We start from the raw sequence: 19,912 nt of genomic DNA, 5'->3' as shown, positions 1-19,912 counted from the left end.
TGCCAGAGAACCTTACCTGTAAACCATGAACCTTGTGTCAATACATGGAGTAATAGAAATGGACTAATTCAAGATGTAGGAGTTAGTTAATAATAAGTCTAAGATATTGGCCAAGCGGTGTTATAATTAATATTGTTTTGTGTATTATTTCAGGTCTGGGTGGCCAGGAATGAACAAGCAGACACCGCTTACAAAATGGCACACCAACGTTGGCTGACTACATTCACATAAATCCTGGGAAAGCTTAGGAAAGAATTCTAGACACACAAAAAACAGTTAAGCGTGACTTCTTGGTAGCAGTATTTTTTTTTCAGATTTGTTCTGTTTTCTAGAAATAAGTAGAGGCATGATTCCTTTAAGAGAGGTTTCATGACTCAGTGGTAGCAGCAAAAATTGTATGGCTCCTATAAAAAGGCTTCTTGCTAGTTGTATGAACAGCTCTGGCTCTTTCAGGAGAATGAACACTTAAATGGAATTTGTGGGCAGTGTGCTGCAAGTTACTTGGTTGTTGTAATAGGAGCAGTGGGGCTGTGTCCCGCCACCCAGCCGCCTGCACGGCTAGCTTTATACCCGAAATAATTCCATGGAAACTTTATTCTTTTAAACACTGCCTGGCCCATTAGTTCCAGCCTCTTATTGGCTAGCTCTTACATATCCATCTAAACCATTTCTAATATCCCTGTAACACCACGAGGTGTCTTACCAGGGAAGATCTTAACCTGTGTCTGTGTCCAGTAGGAGAATCATGGCGACTCCTTGACTCAGCTTCTTTCTCCCAGCATTCTGTTCTGTTTACTCCACCTACCTAATTTTATGTCCTATTAAAGGGCCAAGGCAGTCTATTTAACCAATGAAATTAATACAAGCCAGAAGACTCTCCCCCATCACTTGGTGGCAGCATGAGCCATCTGTTTCCCAGAGTTGAGGTGGTGAGCTCGGCTCCCACCCTGTGGTCCCAGAACTGGAGGTAAAGATATCTCTGCCATATTGAAAGGCTGAGAGAGGCAGATCCAGCATCCAAGGCTGTTGAGACCAAGATACATACCATTTTAAAATGCTCCTTGTCATAAAAAATTTTAGATACACAATAGGAGAGATTCAGCCATAAAAGACCTATAAATATGACACTGTGTTTAAAAAGTGTGTGTAGACTTGAGGTTGGGGAAAGAATATAGACATCTATAAAAATTAGTTTTATAAAATAAAACAAAATCTTTAAAGAGACAGAGTACATAGAGTCAAAGATTAAAGGAGTAAAGATAATAAAATAAATATTAAAAAGTATAGAGTAAAATATAAGCCATGTAATGATAGAAAATACACAGGGAGTCTGGATTATGCATATAATTGGGCTTTTTAATTTTTTGACTGTGAATGAGCTAAGTACAGAGAAACATTTCATTTCTTGAATGTTTTGTGATGAGAATTTGTTGGATTTGCTGTTTTCTTTGATGAGTGTGTTTATTTTCTTAATGGTGTCTTCAGAGTCTGACATTCTTTCTTCTCTTATATTTTATTAGTTATGCTTGTTTCTGTAGTCTCTGTTCATTGACCTAGATTTTCCATATCCAGTTGGCCCTCAGTTTCTGTTTTCTTCCTTGGCTCCATTTCAGTTTTCAATTCTTGAACTGTTTCCATTACCTTTTGATTGATTTTTCTTGGTTTCCCAGGGTATCATTTACGTATTTATTCATTTCTCCAAACATTTTGTTATACTTCTCATCCATTTCTATAAGGGCGTTTTTTACATGCTGTTTAAGGGACTCTGTCACTTTCATAATGTCAATTTTTCCCCCTTCTTCTGGATTAGGGTGTTCAAGACCTTCTGTTGTCTGATCACTGGGTTCTGGTGTTTTCATATTGTTTTTCAGATTGGTGGAGGAATTCTTGCCTTGGTACCTGCCCATCTCTTCCTTCAAATACTATCCTATGGATCTTATGAAACAGGATCAGGTTTTCTTGGTGGCCAGGAACCTCGTTAACAAAGGGCCTACCTTGCTGCAGACAGGCTATTGAAGCAAAGCAATTCCCGCCAGCCCCTTTGCCCTCAGCACCCAGTCCCAGCGCCCAAACAGGCTGAGCTGGCAGATCCCATGGCCCCGCAAAAGGGAGGAAGAAGGGCGGAGGTTCCTGGGTGCAAACTGGGATGGGTTAGGGAGAGAGAGGCCCCAGAAGAGAGGAGCAGGCCCTGCTGAATCCTTTATCAGTTTTTATAATATGTGATTCTTTCCCTCTATTTTTTTTAGACTAACTGACAATTTTAACAGTTTTGACATCTTTTCTTGTTTTCAAGTAGGTTAACTCTGTTTTTACAATTTTTCTTTTTTTTGTAGACTCTGCATTTTATTTCTGCTTTAATTTTGTACTTTTGTACAGGATCTTCCTGCATAGATCTGGCTAGCATGGATCTCACAGTGCAGGTCGTATTTAGCCCCAAATACAGAGACAACACAACGATTTTTACATACCATGAGGTTAAAAATCATTCAAGTTTCAAGGCATAAGAGACTACAAAACACTCAGCCATAAATAGAACTTCTATCTTTTCCCTTTCTTTCAAGTCTCAGGCACCATCACAGAAGAGGCTTAAACATTTTAAGAACTGGAGGCAGTGGATGACTGCAAGGAGGTATTATCTTCTGGACACAGCAGGACAGCTATGAACTCACTGAGTTCTTACAGTTTCATATGACTATGTGTTCCTAAATCAGACAAAATCCTAGTGGGGAGAGAGGAGATGGGAATACAATCACATCCCAAACTTTGTAGCTATCAGCAGTTATTAGCTGTTGGAAAAAGGAAAATCAGTTCTAGCTAGGTGTATAACTGGCCAGTACATCAATGGTTGACGCATGGAGGAGCACAGATGGAAGAATATTTAAGCAGTACAATTGGTCATTAAGGGTTAAAAATGGGGAGGGATACGAAGTAGGGTGGCTGAACCCGGGAAGTGATGAGAGTGAATATAAAGCACACTGTATGAAATTTTATTTTTTTTATTTGTTTCAAAGAACAAATAACAAAATCTCTGTTACTCCATTTTCAGGGGCCAGAAACTTTCCATGGCAAAACACTAATGACATAAAAAGAAGGGGAGAGAGGTATGTCAAAAAAAAATTTTTTAAAAATCTCATTTAGCTTATGTGATATTTTCATGAACATTACCTCTTTACTATTTGTGTTCTCTTATTCTTCCATGAACTTCAAAAGAGTTGATGCCTTGAATTCTATGCTAATCAATTTGGGAACTTCCATAATTCTAGCCAGGTCAATTCCTGCAGCCTTAGTAAGTTCACTTGGTGTTTTCATGCGATTCTTTTAGGAAAATAGATGTTCTTTTGTCTTTTCAAGATGACTTTGACAAAGAAAATCTTTTAGTCAATTGGGCAGAGTTGTAGGAAGGTTAACGTGTTTGTGCGTGAATCACCTGCAGTGTCTGGGGCCTGTGTTGTGTGAGACAACTCTCATGGGGCATAAGCAGACAAGACTGGTCCAAGGATTCATGTGTAATGCGGACTGCTAACCACAACAAGTCGAAAAACGTTTGGGATTCTTGCATCAGGTGGCTGTTACATGGAAAATGGCATTAGGTAGGCTGGTAAAATGATCCCTAAGCAGTAGGCCTACTGTTTTGAAATGAAAACAGCTAATTGTGTTTTTATGTAGATGAGTCTCCTACAGTCTTTGATTTTTATTAACATATACAACTAATAACAAAGACTGCTAAATGGGGTGCTGAGAGTCTGGTGTGTATTTGCCCATGACATTTAAACATTTTACACCATAGTAGTTATAGCAATTCTTCATGGTCAACCCACTTAGGTTTGGTCTACTCACTTAAGTTGCGTCCAGCTGTTCTTCTCTAGTTTTGTAAATATGTAAATCCCATATTTGAATGGAAATATAATGATAAACACATATGATACTTTTTTTCCTTTAATAAACCTGCAGATCTTTTTTTCAACACACCTTTTGAATTACTTTACACTGCCTCCTTCTTCATTAAATGGTCATTTAGAGGAGGAACATTAGCTTAAGAACTTTCTCGCTCTCCACCATCTGCTCTCCAATTATATCCCTGTACTCCATCCAAAACATGGAAATTTGCTATAGTTACATGACCTCCTGCTATTCATGTATACATTTTTGATACAATGATGAGTAAGAGCCAATGAACTCAATCAACTAAAACTATTCTAAATCACACAGTTCTGCTCCCTTGTCCCTTGGGGTTTGCATTGACATGTCCAGGTTTTACTGTTTAATTGTGTTTAGCTATAAGCCTCTTTAAAATCTTCTCAGAGGGTATTTATTCTGTGTCCAGGTCATATAGCCAATGAATACCTGGGGAACGGTAAAATATTTATTGGTGTAGCTAACTGGCAAAAGGCAAGCTAAGTCTTAGACACACTAAGACGGTTCACCTCACCTAAGCAAACACTGTGCTATCTACATCATGTGTAAAATGCCATATTAGGGAGGGAGGGGAGAGGGAGTGAAAACCAGGGAAAATAATCTAATCAAACAAAATGCTCCAATGAAAATAGATGAATTTTCTGTCCACATAGTTTGCAGTCCCATTACTTTCTGTAACATACTGAGAAGTAAACCCTCAGCTTTTTCTGCAGTGACTTTATACTAAAGATCACCAGTACACCTGAGACATGTCTCATCTGCTGATGTTATTTCTCTCATATAACCATTCAACTTTGCCCCTCTTAGACTCATAATTTATTTGTTTTAAGTATATTTGCAAATACATTCAAATAAGTTCATCTTCAATGTTTACTTTTGTGATGTTTCTCTCTCCTTACTCTTAAAAGTATCAAGTATATTGTTGGAGGAGGGCGTCACTTGTTAGTTCCTGGCCACCTGGCTAGCTTGCACCTGAAATAATCACAAAGAAACTGTATTATTTAAATCACTGCTTGGCTTATTAGCTCTAGCTTCTTATTGGCTAACCTTACATATTAATTTAACCTATTTTTATGAATCTGTGTATTGCCACATTACTGTAGCTTACTGGCTAAAGTTCCAAACAGTGTCTGTCTCTAGCAGCTCCATGGCATCTTTCTGACTCTGCCCCTCTTTCTCCCAGCATTCAGCTTAGTTTTCCCTGCCTCATTAAGTTTTGCCCTGCTATAAGTGCAAAGCAGTTTTTTTATTCAATAATGGTAATCACAGGACACAGAGGGGACATCAGTATTTTTTTTTTTGCCATTTGGTTTTTCAAGAAAAATATCTGAGAACTTAGAAAATTTGCCCTAGACATATTTTTATTCAGTTTACATTTATATTGTATATTTTATTATTTTGACTGTATACAGTACAATACTAATGCATCTCCTAAAATTAAAAAGGATAGAAAAGGATTAGCTTATATTGATGAAAATTGCAACTGGGAGCCATGCAAAATCTTTATTTCTTGTTGATAAAACTGAACATTTCTTACTTCATAGATTTTTTTGTTTAATGTCATTTAAATGCAGTAGAATTCAGTTTATGAAGAAAAATATTTTAGATATCATTTAATTTCACTGGATAAATTAATTGAAGACTCAGAAAGGGACCATGAAACCAATGCTCTATATTCTGGGTCTGTCACAATGAGCAGCTTCACTTATTGTAATTTTGTTCAGAGGAGCTTGAATTTTGCTGAGTATGAAGTTTTAAAAATCAGGAGAAATTGTTACATACAAATTAAAACTGTAAATGTCAGTCTAGCTTTGATTTAATGAAAAGGTATTCAATGATTTAATGCTTGACTATTTAAAAATCTATATTTAACTAACTCATTAGAGATTCATAGGCCCATTCTTAGTAATAATATTTTATAACCAGTTGTATTTAAAATTAGTGTTCAGGGAATGATATATCTGTATAATTATCTATTTTAATTGGAATTTGGAGATGAAGACCTTCACTGAAGGCTCCCAATTAATAAGGTAAGAATGTGACCAACACCATATTGAAAAGCAGATTCATGCTTCAAGTCCTTTTTCTGAGTCAGCCTCTGTCAGTATGATCCTCACAAGCTCCATGTTCATAATAGAGTCGTATCTATAATGTGATTTATAATAGCAAGTGATTATTTGTATGTTTATTTCTTGGCCCTCAGAATCAGTCTATTTTATGCCACAAAGGCTTTTTAAATCACTGATAAAGCCTGTCATGAAGATTATTACAGGAAAATAACTGAGCTATGAATAACCAAAGGGAGGAAGTGCTTTGAAAGGGCCTCATGTTTGTTAACAGAAAGATGAAACATCAGAAGCAAGATAGAGACTCACCTGCAAATTCTGCTTCTTTGGAGAAAAGCCCTGTTTCAGCCTTCCTGCAAATGAACTAAGTGAATACTAGTTTCACATCTATTCTGTGAGCAAATTAAAGACAGAGAAAACTCTATAGCAGATAAGGCCCACAGGTGGTGTGGGAGAATGGTCTGTATTCTGTCAATTATATTTTAAATAAACGCTGATTGGCCAGTAGCCAGGAAGGAAGTATAGGTGAGTCAATGAGAGCAGGAGAATTCTGGGAAGAAGGAAGCCCATTCCTCCACAGTTATAAGTCTGCCACAGAAGAAGCAAGATGTGATTGCCTTGCTGAAAAAAGGTACTGATCCATGTGGCTAGCATAGACAAGAATAATAGGCTAAGTTATAAGAGATAATAAGAAGCTTGAGCTAATGGGACAATCAGTTTATAGTTAATGTAGACCTTTGTGTTCTTTCTTTGAGACTTAAGAACTGTGGGAACTTGGCAGAACAAGGACTGGGCAGGACAGAAAACCTCAGTCAACAAATGGCACCCATGGACAACATCCACATAAAGAGCTTGGGAAGTGAATCTACACAGAAAAGAATAGAGTTACGCATGGTTTATTGATAACAGCATTTTCTCAGATGGGCTCTGCTTCCTAGAGGCAAGTACTCTCATTTAAGAGAGGCTTCCTGACTTAGCAATAGCTGCAAAACCTTGCAGCTCTTTTAAGAGGTCCTGCCACAAAACACTTAAATGGTGTTGATGAAAAGCTGACCACATGATTTTTGGTTTTCAGCTGTAGCAGAAAAAAAGCCACATTTTTTTAAATGCCTGCTTTCTGAGCCATCCTGCTAGGGCAAACTCTAACTCTTTCAGGCAGGAGGTCTGACTAGGTAGCATTTGAATGTGGTTTGTGAGCACACTGCTGCAGCTTGCTTGCTGATGGGGACTTAGAAATGCCATAGAGTTGTGGCAATAAACATGACTCCAGCTGGTACCTCCTCCAGGAGGCTGGAATCTCAGAAAGCTAAGGAATGGGCTGGACTCAGCTGTCATGCTTTAATCCTACCCATGTTGCTTAGCAAACTAAAGACTCATGTGGTCAGAAAAAAAGAGAGAGATACAGTATAGAGATTCAAAAATGAAGAAAACCTCTAAATGGTTTATAGTGTGCCAAAATATATGTAAGCTTGGGAGAATAAAGAAAGAGGTTAAAGTCAGATGATGAGTTAATAAACTATGTGCTAGAAAATAATTTATATGGTGGTTTCAACACATATTTGTTCCACTGAATTTGTAGTCAGTCAGTCTTTCTACCACATTTTGGTATGTTTGGCATTGCCTGTCATTTATGTAAGACTTGGTTTTGTATGATTTCCTTAACCCCATATTGGTTGTACGAGCCATTCCACTTCTGCAGGCCCTTGTGCACATGGCAACCAAGGTGAAGGAAGTGGATCAGGAAGTTCTCCTTACCTCTATCATCCGTGACCTTATCTCTGGTAACTCTAGCTTCAGATATTTCAGTAGAAAAATCAAGCTTGTCATCAGGCATCACCAGCAGGAATAAGAAAAAACACTGAAAACATAAAATAAGTCAATAAAACCAAAGAATCATAAATAATTCAAAGACTTGACAACTACTAGCACCAGCCAACAGAAACATGATTAATCTTCTCTGCCAACCTTTACAAGCTTGCTGCCTTCTAAATAAGCCTTTTAAATGGACAAGGATTTCCAGTAAAATGGCTTAAATGTACAGTATTCAATAAAATTTTTAAAACACTAAAATCATGTCAGAAGTCAGGAAATTCAGAATTTTTGACAAAAAGGACAAGTGCCGGCTGTCAATCAAACATGTGCCAGACGTGGCTGACACAGCACTACAGCAGTTGTGAGAGCAGTTTAACCAATGACACAATTAATCTTTAAACAAATCAAGAGTGGGCCAATGGATCAAAGAAGCTAAGGTAAAACTTAAAACTGAGGAGCAATAAGTATTTATAAATAACAGACTACAGAATAAACATAAATGTAAACTTGGGCTGAATGCTAGAAAAGCCATTACGGTCCATACTCCCAGAACAAAGTGTTCATACTTGTATTCTCATAATCATAGAAACAAGGAAAGTAGAGAATGGGGATGAAGAAAATGAAGACACAGCATTATTTGAAGTTTTCAAATATGGTAAAAATGCAGTTGTAATTTCAGTACGTAGAGTGATCTGAATGAGGATAGGTACAATGTCAATCATGATGGCGTATATCACAGGTGAAATCCTGAAAATGTATGACAAAGAAAAATATTTAATCACATTTATAAATTGTGTTGCCTGTGGGAAATACCAATTAAATAACAGCAGCTTTGATGTGCAGTTGTGAAAGCCAGCAACTCTTTCAGGAATAAGAAGACAGCAAACTCTGACATAGAAGACTATGCCTGTAACAAAACATTGCTATTACCAGACACCAATGTGTTATGCGAGTTTCTGACAATATCCAGAACATCATTATGAAAATCATGAAAATGCACATTCTAAGATTTTATAACTATAGCAAAATAGAATGCTGAAGTTGTGCAAGCTGTCCTATGAAATATATTCAAATGGTTTGTATCCCAAAATACAAATAGCTAGTAAAATCACTTTCTCTCATATAAGTAAGAAAATGACATACTTATTGTGAGCTGAACAAGGTGTTTATTTAATGCCACTAGCAAATATTTTTCCTCTATGGAGTAAAGTAAGAATTGGTCTTGTTCCTTGAATCATGACATACACTGATGTATCTCCCAAATTTAATTTAGATGTACCATACAATAATAATATCATATCTGATATTCTAATATTAGGAGAGAATAAATCATGAGGGAATACAGGGGACTGTGGAGCCAACTGCTCTTGTCAGATTCTGGTTCCATTAGTATAAACTGCCTGACCCTGAATTCTATAATTTTATAAGTGTTTCCTTACTTTTCAATTAAGGATAATAACAAAATATATCTCCTAGGATTTCTCAAAATTAAGTGATTAAAAAATATGCAGCACACAGAGTTCCTTGGTCATATTTAATGTAATCCTTAGTAATTTATATTGTCATTTAATTATAGTTATGTATCCCTTGTGGTTATTTGCATGTAACTATGACAGGCTCCAAAACCACAGAGAAACCCTGTCTCGAAAAAACAAAAAAAAAAAATATCTGGCAGAAATATACAATGGAAAAAAGAAAGAATCTTTAACAAATGGTGGGACATTTCTGGACGTCAACATGTAGAATGCAAATAGACCCATATCTATCCCCATGCACAAAACTCAAGTCCAAGTGAATCAAAGACCTCAATATATATCCAGCCACATGTAAGCTCATAGAAAAGAAAGTTGGAAGTAGCCTTGATGCATGGACACAAGAGATCACTTCCTAATACCAGTAGCATGGACACTGAGAGCAATAATTAATAAATGGGATCTCCTAAAACTGAGAAACTTCTGTAAAGAAAGGACGCAGACAATAAGTCAAAACCACAGCCTAGAGAATGGGAAAAGATCTTCACCAACCAGAAAGAGGACTGATCTCCAAAATATATAAAAATCTCAAGAAACAAGACATCAGAATACCAAATAATCCAACTAAAAAAATGGAGCACAGATCTAAATAGAGAATTCTCTCTCTTTTTTTAATTTATTTATTTATAAAAGATTTCTGTCTCTTCCCCGCCACCGCCTCCCATGTCCCTCCCCCTCCCCCAATCACGTGCCCCTCCCTCATCAGCCCAAAGAGCAATCAGGGTTTTCTGTTCTGTGGTAAGTCCGAGGACCACCCACCTCCATCCAGGTCTAGTAAGGTGAGCATCAAAACTGCCTAGGCTCCCACAAAGCCAGTACATGCAGTAGGATAAAAAACCCATTGTCATTGTTCTTGAGTTCTCAGTAGTCCTCATTGTACACTATGTTCAGCGAGTCCGGTTTTATCCCAGGCTTTTTCAGATCCAGGCCAGCTGGCCTTGGTGAGTTCCTGATAGAACATCCCCATTGTCTCAGTGTGTGGGTGCACCCCTTGCAGTCCTGAGTTCCTTGCTCGTGCTCTCTCTCCTTCTGCTCCTGATTTGGACCTTGAGATTTCTCAACAGAAGAATCTTAAATGGTCAGACATTTAAGAAATTGCTCAACATCCTTAGCCATCAGGGAAATGCAAATCAAAACAACTCTGAGATACTGTTTTACACCAGTCAGAATGGCTAAGATCAGAAACAATGAAGACAGCTTATGCTGGATGTGGAATAAGGGGAACACTGCTCCATTGCTGGTGGGAATAAAAAACTCATACATCCACCTTGGAAATAAGTTTGATGGTTTCTCAGAAAGTTGGGAATCAACCTACTTCAAGACTCAGAAATAACACTCTTGGTCATAAACCCAAAAGATGCACACTCCTACCACAAGAACATTTGCTCAACTATGTTCACAGCAGTATTATTTGTAAAAGTCAGAACCTAGAAACAACCTAGATGCCCCTCAACTTAAGAATGGTTAAAGAAAATGTGGTACATTTACACAATGGAGTACTACTCAGTGGTTAAAAAAAATGGCATCTTGAAATTTGCAAGCAAATGGATGGAACTAGAAAAAGTGAGGTTGCCCAGACCCAGAAAGACAAAGTATTTACTCCCTCTTAAGTGGATATTAGACATAAAGCAAAAGATAACAAGCCTATAGTCCATGACCCCAGAGAAGCTTGGTAATAAGGAGAACCAAAGAGAGACATACATGGATCTCCTGGGAAGGAGAATTAGACAAAATCTCCTGAGAAAATAGGGATCATGGAAGGATGGCTGAAGGGGATGTCCAGATGGGGGAAGGACAGAAAGGGAGAGCAATGAAAGAGATATCCTGACTGAAGGAACCATTATGGGCCTAGCAGGAAACCTGGCACCAGGGAAATTCCCAGGAATTCACAAGAAAGACCCCAGCTAAGACCATAAACAAAAGTGGAGAGGGTGCCAGTACTGGCTTTCCCCTGTAACCAGATTGATAACTACGTTAATTGTCATCATAGAGCCTTCATCCAGCAGCTGATGGAAGCAAATGCAGAGATCCATAGCTAAGCACTGGACTGAGACTCCTGAGAACAGTCGATGAGAGGGAGGAGCAATAATGTAAGCAAGGGGGCTAAGACCTTGATGGGGATACTCACAGAAACAGCTGACCTGAGTTAGTGGGAGCTCACTAACTCCAGACTGATAGCAGGAGACCTACATAGTACCAACCTAAATTCTCTGAATGTGGGTGACAGTTGTGTTCTACAGCCATGAGGAATGTGTGAAAATGAGTAAGATTTTGTTTCTTGTGACAACTCTGAGCCTCTTTTCTGTATGTTTGCTTATCTTGTCCAATTTCAACCTGTTAATTTTTGTTTCATCTTATTTTTATTTTATTTTACTATTATTCTTTAGAAACCTTTTTTTCTAATGTGAACAGAAAGGGAATAGATCTGGATGGGATGGGAGGTGAAAAGGAACTGAGAGAATCAGAGAGAATGGAAACTATAATCAGGACATATTTTTGTGACAAAAATTCAATTTTTGGTCTTTCTTTGGGCCAATATTTCCTTACTATTCTCCTTTCTATATATTTTTAAACAGTAATGTATATTCTATGTCATTATATTTTGGAAGCATGTGATCTTCTTTTTATTTTAATTTTACAAAGGATTGCAGTCAAAGAGATGGCATGAATCTCAGAAGAGACTTTGAACTTTACACTTTTTAAATAAGTTTGAGACAGTTATAGATTATAAGGACTTTTGAGTTGGACTGAACACATTTTACATTATGCTATGGCTCAAAACTTTGGGGGCCAAGGAGTGGAATACAAACAAATATGCACATACATACACACATACATACATACATACACACATGCATACATACACACATTCATACATACATACACACATGCATACATACACATACATACATACACACATACATATGTACACACATACACACATGCATACATACACACACATGCATACATACATAACACTATTAGTGTGTTTGTGTGCACGTGTATGTTTGTCTAACTAGGCTGTGTTATGCATTTCTAACACCTAAAGCAAACCGATTTTTATTTCCTCATTTGAGTTTGGCAATAGTTATTGCTTCATTTTTCATAAAATTACCATCAGACCATTTTCTGCTCTGAGATATGGACTTTTGCCAATATTAGTCTTCTAAAATATTTTTGTGACAGTCTCATCCTGGAGCAGGCAGGAAGATAGGTTAAATAGCAAGAAACCATTTATTTGTAGGAACTGTGGGATTTTTTTCTTTCCTATTGACTGACATCTGAATTTGAAGGATGTGTGATTTCATTTCTCTGTATCATGGTGAATCATATCTGTCAAGCTAAAGTCTTATACATCAAATTTCCCCAATGAACTACAGAGTTCTCTCTATATCAGGACATGAGGCTTGAAAGCATGGAGATTTTATCCTAATTAGACTACATTTGTCATGGGAGCTATAACAATGCAACGAACATGTATGTGTGTACGTGTGTGTATATTTGTGTATATATGTAAGTATGTGTAAATATGTATATGTGTGTAAATGTGTATGTATGTGTGTATATGTGCATATGTATGTATGTGTGTGTATGTTAAGGGGGTCTGTATTTATATGTAGACACATTTCCTTTTTGTGTCTTAAGTAGTAGAGATCTGGAATTTTTGTTAAATAATTAGAATTATTCTATTCTATCAGTTTTTCTCTTGTTCCTGTTCTCTTCCTAATGTACTGAGATACATTCTTTATTTGAATTTAACTAGAAATTTTATATTGGGCAGTGATAAGAATAAGTCCTGAATTAAAAGAAAATGGCTAAAATAACATTTTATAAAAGTTTGAGACTTGTAATAGAGCAATGAAAGTTTTGATTCCTGTATTTTTTGCAATATAAGATTAGGAATTTTTAAAAATCTTTCAATTTGTTCTTTGATATTCCTTATATAAATGGAAATTAAAATCATATGTCTAGTCAAAGTAAAAGTATTCAATGGGTTAAACTTTCTTAAATAGTCTGAACTAAGTTTCACACTTGAGTGTGTATAAGATTTAAAATCATCCAGCTGTTACAAAAAAGGTTGAAGAGAAAAGAAGTAACAATGTTATCCCAGACTAAAGCAATTAACCCAAGATACATTAACTATAAACCAATGGTCTGATTTGTTAATAGAATGGCATGGAAATAAAATGGGAACAAATACTTGGAATTGGGTGTAATATTAAAATAATTCAACTTACAACATGCAATTGTTGTAAATTGACAACCAGGAAGCCTACATGGTACTAACCCAAGGCACTCTGCATATGTACTAACCCAAAGCACTCTGTTGTGTAGCTTGGTCCTCTTGTGGGATTCCTAACAGTGAAAACAGGAACTGTCTCTGACTCTTTTACTGGCTTTTGGAGTCCTACTGTTCATACTGGGGTCACCTAGCCCAGCCTTAACACCTGGGGAGGTGTTTAGTCTTACTACAACTTGATATGCATATTTTGTTGATACTAATGGGAGATCTGCCATTTTATGAATAGAAATGAGGAGTAGATTGGGATGGGAACAGAGGAGGGATGGGGGGAGAGATTGGGAGGAAAGGAGACAGGGAAAACTGCAACCAGCATGTAAAATAAATAAATATTTTTTTAAAAAAAATAGAGCTACTTTGTGCTCTCTCCTACAATTTCCTTTCTCATCCAAACCAATTTGAAGGTACACAACAAGTTTCGTCATTTGAAAGTTCTTTCTGACATGAAAATTAAGAGTAACTCTGATTTTCTTACGCTTCTACCAAGTTAAGCAAATCTCCCTAGATGGCTTTCATCTGACAGCCATTTGAGGGTAGATACTACGATTCAGTCCTTTGAGTTATTTCCAAGTCAAGGGTGTTTGGGCCTTTAGTCACCAAGTGTGCTCTATCCTGAAATCCAATCAGGTGATTATCCTTAAAAATGATAGCATCAAAATCTAATGCAAATTTAGGGTTTTATAATTAGGAAAGTAGTAAAATTACCATCAATCTCATTTCAAATCTGTAAGTATTAAACCCATTAATCTTTTAAATAGATTTTTATGTGTAGTGGGGATTATATCACCCTACTAGTCCATAATGATTTTTATAATTATCAATTATGCCCTGGATCTGGAGGAAGGCTCCGTGAGTAAAAGATTTGGTGTATAAGAATCAAGATCAGAGTTAAATGTCCACCACATATGTAAAAGCCGCATGTGGAGACACACAACTTTAATACCAGGGATGTGAAGAAAAGACAGAGAACTCCATGGTGCTGGCTGCCCAGCTAGTTTATCTTAACAAATGAAGTTCAGGCTCAGAGAGAGAGACTGACTCAAAAATTAAGTTGAAAAGCAACCAAGAAAAACATTCAGTATCGATTCTGGCTTCCACGTGTTAACACACACAAACACATTCATGGGTGTACACATGCATAGTTGTGTGCACACACATATACCTTGACACATACATGTGCAGACACATCTGTGCACTGACATATTCCCTCAGACACATACAACAGGAACACACAAGCAAGAACAATTCTGCATCTGTCTTAGTTTGGGATCTTAGTGCTGTGAAGAGACACCATAACCATGGCAATTTTTATGAAGGAAAACATTTAATTGAGATGGTGGCTTACTGTTTCAGAGGTTCTGTCCATTATCATCGTAGTAGGAAGCATGACAGTGTTCAGGCAGACATGTGCTGGAAAAATAACAGAGTGTTTTACATCTTTCAAGCAACAGGAAGTTGACTGACTCACACTGAAGGAAGCTTGAGCAACAGAAGGAACCCACCCCTACAGTGACACACATCCTCAAACAAGGCCACAATTCTTAATAGTGCCACTTCCTTAGGGAGCCTTTTTCTTTCAAATCACCATAGGGTCCTTTCTCATCTCCCCTGTGATGTAAAGCAGTGTGTTACAAAGATGCATCTAATGTTTAAATATAAAATCACATCAAATATTAGTTTGAAAAGCTGCCAAAATGACCATTATATAGAGACAAATATGTAGCCATGAAGGTGTGTGTTATTAAGGAAAAAAGTATCAGTCTTTCTAAATTCTAAATTATAAGAACAGCAAATACAATTTTAAGACTTCCTAATAATGAGTTTATACTTTCTGCACTCAAGAAAATTGAGCATTTATCCCCATTTAAATGTGAAGTTCTTATAATAAATTGTTTCCAAACTGTGTAATTTAAAAAGGTGGGGAAGATGGGAACTTTCTACTGGGGTGCAGAGAAAACCCTACATCAGCTACAGAAGTCAAAGACAGCAAAACCAGTGATGGGTCCTCTGGGCAATGATACAGCATGCTGTCTGTCTCACAGGGATGCTCAGCACTTTCCCAACTAAAGCAGTGATTGGGCCATCTGGGCCATGATGTGATGTGGGATTCCCCTCTGTGTGCTGTGAATACCATTGGTTAATAAAGTAACTGTCTTGGGTCTGTGCAGGGAATAGAAGTAAGTGGAGAAAACTAAACTGAATTCTGGGAGAAAGAAAAGCAGAGTGGGAGAGAAGCTATGGAGCTGATGCCAGAGACAGACTTGCTGAATCTTTGCTGGTAGGACACAACATCGTGGTGATGCACAGATTAATAGAGATGGGTTAAATTAAGATGTAAGAGTTAGCAAATAAGAAGTTAGAGCTAATGGGCCAAGCAGTAATTTAAATAATACAGTTTCTGCGTCATTTCAGTTCTGGGCCGCCAGGACAAACAACTAGCTCCTTTCTCCAAATTCGTGCCCGCATGGCCAACTAAAATCCTCTTAAAACCTGAGAGGGCTTGCAAAGGAATTCTAGACACTAGAAAACAAAGTTTAACCTCATTTTTTTCTCTGAATGGGCTTTGTTTGCTGGCAGCATGCTGGGGATTCTTAAGAGCAGTTTTCCTGTCTCAGAGGTAGCAGGGGAAAAAAAGCCAGTTTCAAAAGGGTGGTTTCTTGGTTTGCCACCACAAACAGCTGTGGCTCTTTTGGAAAGTTTGACTATGGAGCACTTGAATGTGGTTTACAGGCCCAGGTGCTTGTATGCCTGCTTAGGAAAGTAGTTGAGAGCATGCCCACAGCTCAGCACTCCCCCTGACCCGCAGCTGGGCAGGCAGCAAAATCATGACTGCTAGGAGTGCACAGGCAGGAGAGCATGGCAGATTCTTGATGCCATACACAGAGATATTTCCAGGCTGTGCAATGCTCTACATGGCATGTTTAGCTATTCCTCAGATAGAAAGGGTTTAGTGCTGCATGCTCATTGTGGCTCCTACCTGGCCATTCCAGAGATGACAGTAATGGTACCTCCACCATTTTGAAAGTGGAGAGAGGCAGAGCCAAAATTCAGAGCTGCTGCAACCAAGCTGCTTGCCATTTTAAAAGTTCTTCAATACAGTAAATAATTACAGATACACAATAAAGACAAATTCAGATGAAAAAGACCTCTAAATGAGACAAAGTGTGTTTAAATAATGTATGTAGGCTTGGGAGAGAGCAGAAAAGGAGTATAGAGAGTTATTTTAAAAGTAAGTAGGTTAGAAAAAATAAAACAAAGCCTTTAAAGATACAGAGTAAAGACAGTCATAAGTTAAAGGAATAAGGATAATAAAATAAATAATAAAAAGTAATAGAATAAAAATAAATAAGCAACATAAAGATAGAATATACACAGAGAGTCTGAATCATGTATATTACTGTCATCTTTGAATTTTTGAACTGTGAAGGAGCTAAGTACAGAGAAACATTTCATTGTATGGGCTGCTAAGCTAATCAACATGTATATTAAAAAGGTATTTGAATTTGGGTCTAAGGATATGTTGCTTTGAAAAAGAGTTTCTTCTTTTGTTTCCACAGAGGATGAGAACTTGTGGAATACTTCAAGGCTAATATTGTTTGATGGACCAAAATTCCCAGAAAAGTCACCTTAAACACCCTCAAAAAATTACTTCACCCAATAAAGAAAGGGCAGGAAGAAGTTTGGAGAGAATTACTCCCATATGCCCAAATATTTATAGATGTTTCTTTATAGTTAAAGGAAGATATGCTATAGAGGTGTGCATTGGTATGGCTTTTAGTTTATTGATACAAATTTGAGGTCAATTCTGCTATATGCATATTTCTGCTCTTGATTAAGGTATTGCATTTGTGTAGCTCATTTAAAAATATAATGTAAAATTAATATAGGTCAATAGATAATCATCTATAATAGTTGTGCCTATAGTTATGTTGGTTAGATTTTCTAGATATATAGAGATATATTTCAATTAGATAGGCATTCTTCAAATCATTCAAATACTACAGAATATGGTATTTAAAATGTTTTGAGAATTTAGGACTTATCATGACAATGAAACACATCTGCTCCTAGCAGCACCAATTACTTCAAGAGGAAGATGGGAATCAAAGATTCTCCTTATGGAGTTGGTTAGCCATTTGGGCAAAAACTGCTCTTTCCTGAAATACTTGAACTGGACATGCAGGACTCGCAGAGAAATGACTACTGAACTTGCCTAAAGGTGAGACCATCCTTCAGGTTTCTGCTTCATGAAAGAGTCTGTGAGACATTCTGAAAGACACAGAAGAAAATGTCTGAAATTTCCTGCTTCATGGAAAAGTCTGCTGGACACTATGGGCCTGTAGGCTGAAGGTGGATGCCCCAATATTATGGAAGAACTTAGGGTGACTGTCCAGGCAGTGAGATGTCTCTGTCAATTCTAGAGTTTTGGAAGTTGTTTACAAGGCACTTCCTGTTACTTAGGTAATATTATATCCTTCTGGAGTCTTTGATGGAGTTGTAGAATTTATAGCTATAGTTATAGCTTTCCTTAGTTATAATAAAAGATAAAGTACATATAAATATTGTAACTGAAATTCTTGCTTGATACCTGTTTTGCTATATGTAATTTTACTATGTTAAAGTTAAAGCCTTCCTTTTTATTTAAACAGAAAAGGGGAAGTAATGTGGGATTCCCCTCTTTATGCTGTGAATACCATTGGGTAATAAAGTAATTGTTTGGGGCCTGTGCAGGGAATAGAGGTAGGTGGGGAAAACTCTGAATGCTGGAAGAAAGAAGGAGGAGTTAGAGAGAAGCCATGGAGTTGCTACCAGAGACAGACTTGCTGAAACTTTGCTGGTAGGCCACAACCTCATAGTAATGCACAGATTAATAGAGATGGGTTAAATTAATATGTAAGAGTTAGACAATAAGAAGCTAGAGCTAATGGGCCAAATAGTGATTATTTCAGTTCTGGGCAGCCAGGATGAACAAACAGCTCCTTTCAACAATGATACAGCATGCTGTCTATCTCACAAGAATGCACAGCACTTCCCCAGCTATTAGAAATATATCAGGCTCTCTGAAATACCTTCAAGTATATCTCAAACGTTATCAAAGCCATTAAGGCCTAGAAGAATCTGAGATAATATTTGTACTGAATAGAGAAGTAAACACCCCTACACTCATACACACACACACACACACATATATATGAACAAATAGTTTGTATAGCCATATACATACATAATCATATGTGTATCTATGGATGTACACATAAAGACACTATACATGTGTCCATTTGTATGTGTGAGTGTGTGTGTGTGTGTTTGTGTAGAAATGCATATACTATTTTATATATTTACAGTAAGAATTTGTTCAGAAAATACAAAGGCAGAAAGTACAAAAATAAAATTTGTAGTTGGCACAACAGAGACCCAGGGAAGATGATGATAGGGTTTCTAATTGAGTTTGAAAGTAGATGATTGGTGCCAGAGTTGAAAAGGGAACACAGATTTGGATTTTTGGCCTTTCATTCCATCAAGGCCTTGAATAAATGTATGAGGCCACTCCTGCTGAGAAGGAAAGCCTTCTTACTCAGTCAAAAAATTCAAATGCTAGTCCCAGTTAGAAGTGAAAATATCTTTCATAAACATGCCCCAAAATAATGTTTTACTGATGATATGGATTTCTTGTGCCTATGCCAAGTGCACACAAAACAATCTACTACATTGCCGCATCAAGCCAGACCAAAGGAAGCTTGATGTGCAATGTCATTTGAATCCTAAGTGAGAATATAGAACACATAAAGTATATTAGACAGAATTGCCTGTGTGTATAAAGCATGGGCTTTAGGTAGTTAACATATTAACATTTTATTTAATTACAGATTGATGTATTCCATAGATCTAAAGTATTAACCATGGAAGAAACTGGATATGTATGTATAAAAATAGTATAATATCTATACTATTTTCTTCAGTAAATATGCAGAGTACTAAATAGTGCCCTTTAAAAATGAATTCAATTCCAGAAGATTCCTAGTCATATTTTGTATTATGTGCAATAATTACATACTTGTAATTGGTTGATGACTGGACACGTGTGACTGAAAATACAAATCTTTCATCCCTGTCACGTGGAACAGCACATGCCATTTTTGTGTAATTAGACTGTCTGTCAGTTCTGCTTGGGCTGGACAGATCTCAGTTACTCTTTCAGGTCTGAGCCCAGTGCAGTCCACAGAGCAGGGAATTCTAATGCTTCCATAATGCTTTAGTACAAAGAGTGAGGGGTTTTGGTCTTAGCC

Source organism: Microtus pennsylvanicus, chromosome 18 (genome assembly GCF_037038515.1).
Source record: "Microtus pennsylvanicus isolate mMicPen1 chromosome 18, mMicPen1.hap1, whole genome shotgun sequence".
Classification (NCBI taxonomy): domain Eukaryota; kingdom Metazoa; phylum Chordata; class Mammalia; order Rodentia; family Cricetidae; genus Microtus; species Microtus pennsylvanicus.
This window is presented reverse-complemented; position numbering follows the sequence as displayed.